We start from the raw sequence: 4,072 nt of genomic DNA on the forward strand, positions 1-4,072 counted from the left end.
GGTGTAGAAGCGGTGTGGACACTTACAGAATCACCCGGTGCAGTATTTCGGGTGCTTGGCAGTGACTGCAGACAACTGATACACCTCACACAAACTCCTGTCTCTCTGCCTGGAAAAACGACACTAACAGCCAAATTTTTGTGGGTGGAAGGTCGGTCACAGCTTTATTCTTATTCATTATTTTAGACTCAATCCTTTGAGAATAACCATCAACTATAAACTGCCCGGCCCAAAGCCGGTCCCCGGAGTGCGAGAAGCGCTATGCCACACCAAACATTGGTGCGCAAGTCCGCCTTCCCCTCCGTTGTAACTCTTGTAATCCTCCGACCTCCTGCTGTGACTTAAATCAGATCTGAAAATAAACATGCAAAACATCGGAAAAATAACCAAAGGGAGGGAGGGGGGGGAAGCTTCCTTCCAGAGGTGCCGGAGACTAAGAGGCAGGACACAGGGATGACCCTCCTTTTTATTAACTCTAAGGGTGGTATCTTCACCCATTACCCCGCCCCCCCAAGGGAGGGGGGGAGCGAACACCAACAACCAGCTATGTAGCTTTAGCAGTAAGACAGTGGGATTTTAACTCCCAAACTGCCAGCAGTGTCTGCAGTCCGGCGCGCCTGCGTTATACACTGTGGCGCTAGTAAGCCCTGTAGCTCCTGTGGCTGGTGTGGAGAGAGCCTGCTGCTTGCTTGGCACGGAGGGCGGCCATCTTGGGAAGAGAGAAGGAGGCAGCTGAGCGCTGTTGCTGGTGCGGGTACGGAGGCAAACAGAGGTCCCATTGGTGAGAGCTGTCCAGGATCCTGAGGCGCTTCGGTGGTGGCAGTCTACGAGAGCTTTTGTTGTGCAGCTGAGGAGTCGTCTGTACAGGAAGACATCGATCTCCCTGCGTCTCCCCTCCACACGTGGCGGTATACAAGTAAGGGGGGAGGAAGTTAAACCCTGAAGAGGTAGGGGAGAGAAGGGGTTATCTGCAACTGCCTTTGGAGGGTGGTGAAGTAAGAGGCCTGGAGCCCAGTCAACGGGCTGTGCACCCCATGGTGATTTAGGCTGAGAAGCCACAACAGAAGTCTGCCTATGAAGACAATTTACATTATGGGGAACTCTGTCTCCTGAAACTGCCCCGCAAGTAAAGCTAAAATGACTATACTGTTGTCCATACCCCCTCCTTAGGTGAAACCATCACTGGTGACGGCTGCAATAATTTATCTGAAGCCTAAAGAGTCACCGATTACACCCCCTACTCTACACCTGCGAACAGCAGAAGCCATTTATCAATCTCACCTATGGGCCGCAAAACCGTGATATCTGCGAGCTCTACAACAGCCAAGGAAGTGGTAGATAATATGAGCCAGACTGAGATGGACATAAACCAGAGTGGCGCTGTGAGTGGTGAGCTCCAAACTGACAAGATAATGGCTGCCATTGCTGCATGTCAGGCGGCTCTAACAAAAAAGATTGATCACTTACAAAGCGACATTAATTGTCTAAGACATGATATGGATAAAATGAGAGACCGCACTAAAGAGGTGGATCACCGCCTGGGTGATGTGGAAGACTCTGCAAACACCACGTCTGAAACAACCAGAAACCTGCAACAGGTGAAAATCTTGCTTGCCAGAGTGGAGGATGCGGAGAACCGCAATAGAAGAAATAATGTCAGAATCCTGGGACTACCCGAAAGGGTGGAAGGCTCCGCTCCAAAGGCATACGCTGAGCAATTGATTCGCACTATACTGTGCCCGATTGAGTTTTCATCCAGTTTTGTGGTGGAGAGAGCTCATAGGATCCCTACAAGACCATTACCATCAGGGGCTGCTCCCAGGCCTTTCATACTGAAGATATTAAACTACAGGAATCGGGATGCTATTCTGGCGGCTGCCAGACGAAAGAAGGACATTCAAATTGAAAATGCTAAGTTATCCTTCTACCCTGATTTTACAGCAGAGGTGCATAAGCAACGGCGGCAGTTTTCAAATGCCAGCACTCGTCTACGGGAGCTGAGAATTAAGTATGCAATTATATACCCGGCCAAGCTAAGAATCCAAGAGGGAGATAGAGCCAGGTTCTTCCAGACTCCAGAGGAAGCGGCTGACTGGATTGATCGACAGCATCCAAGATGAAGTGGAGGACTATGAAATCGCAGAAAACCTCTGCTCATGTTTTGCTCTACTAATGGAGCTCTGTTTATATCAATCTGGTCTGTGGGTGTCACACCTCAGCTGTTGTGGGACAGATATGGTATTACACGCAGATAGCAGGATAGTATAGTAATGCCAGGAAGTTTTGGTACTGACAGGGGTTAATCTCAGTTCAGAGTTATCACTCTATTTTGAATAGTTTTGAGGGACTTAGGTCTTATACTAGGTCTTAGGGTTTTTTAGGCAGACTGTGTTTCCCTTAGTTTGCACTAAAAGGATTGGTAGGTTAGGGATATAGAAGCTTAGATGAGTTGGGGATGTCTGGGCAGGGTGGGTGCAGATTGGGATGTTCTACTTTAGATAAAAATTGTAATGTGAGTGTAAGCCGTGTACCGGGGTGGGCTCCCCAGGATACAGCGAAGTCACAGACAAGAAAAGTGACACGACACCAGCTTTATATGCAAGAACAGAAACTTTACTTTAACAATAGTGAACACACAACAATATAAGTATACACCGACTAAATTATACCCCAGGCCCATAGTCACCATCCCTGTCCGAGGGACAGGCCTAGCCGATGGCACACATAGCAGAGCCTGCAAGTCTTGCTGTGCCGCTAAAGAGGACACACCTAGCAGGTGGCGGACGCAGCAGAACTTGCAAGTCAAATACTGCGACGCAGTCCAGTATAGCAAGGCCTAGCAAAACATGTAACCCTAACTATCTAACTACGATAAGGCCTAGGCTAGTCTCTGTTACTTCAGGCGCCACACAGTAGAATACAATCAGTAACCAGGTGTACTGACCTGCGTCCGTTCGGGACCCGAGGATGCCGCTTGCCCGGGATGGCCACTAACCTCTCAGCAACCGTGCGGCCTCGCTTGATAATAAAACTTCTGCCCACACTCTGTACACTGTCTTCCTGGAACAATCTCTCTTTCAAAGAGCCAGATCCAGTAAGGGGACAACAGCTTATCTCCTTCCTCTGCGTGTCCATTCACTCCCGGACTTCCGCAAGCCAGGATGGAATCGGATTCAGTCTCTCAAAGAGCAGTGCTTCCACAATGTCAGATCAGCACTTCCTGGGTTTTCAGAAGCAGGAAGCATGAGTCATCATCTGCTTTACATATGCAGATCCCAGAGTGTGCTGACTGTGCTGCAAAACAGTGGCCTCTAGTGCCCGGGAATGCCAAATGACAGTTCCAATACAAATTAAAACATGAACATTATACAGGCAGAGTTTATCCACAATCTCACGTGTGTGTGTGTGTGTGTGTGTGTGTGTGTGTGAATGGGGCAGTGATGCTGAAGGATCTGGAGGAGAAGGGGATATATCTCTTAAGCAACAATGGCTATATGTAAGCTAATTTCCTGGAATGTCCGGGGACTTAATGACAAAGTTAAAAGAGCACTAGTGTTTAATTATATTAAGAAGTATAACCCAGATGTTCTTCTTTTTCAGGAAACTCATCTCTGGGGTCAAAAAGTGTTGGCGGTTAAAAGACCATGGGTGGGATCTGTTTATCATGCGACCTATTCTAACTACGCTAGAGGAGTTTCCATACTGGTCAGTAAGACTCTTCCGTGCACATTGATCCGGCAGCAAAATACGTACTGCTGCAGGCTAACATTAGAGGTTGTGACGTCTTAATAGTAGGTATTTCTGTGCCCCCACCGTTCGAAAGGGAAGTGGTTGACCAAATCATGGCCAGAGTAGTTGTTCTGCCTGCGGCTCTCTTGTTCATATTGTGTGATTTCACAACTAGATAGCAATCTTGATAGACTTAGGCCTTCTCCCAGACATAACCACGCTTTACTATATTGGGTGCAAGCACATCACTTGACGGAGATATGGAGGAACTTATACCCTAGCACAAAGCAATACTCCTGTCACTCGACCTCTATTAATGCATTGTCCCGTATAGATCTGGCCT

This window comes from Bufo gargarizans, chromosome 2 (assembly GCF_014858855.1).
Source record: "Bufo gargarizans isolate SCDJY-AF-19 chromosome 2, ASM1485885v1, whole genome shotgun sequence".
Lineage (NCBI taxonomy): Eukaryota > Metazoa > Chordata > Amphibia > Anura > Bufonidae > Bufo > Bufo gargarizans.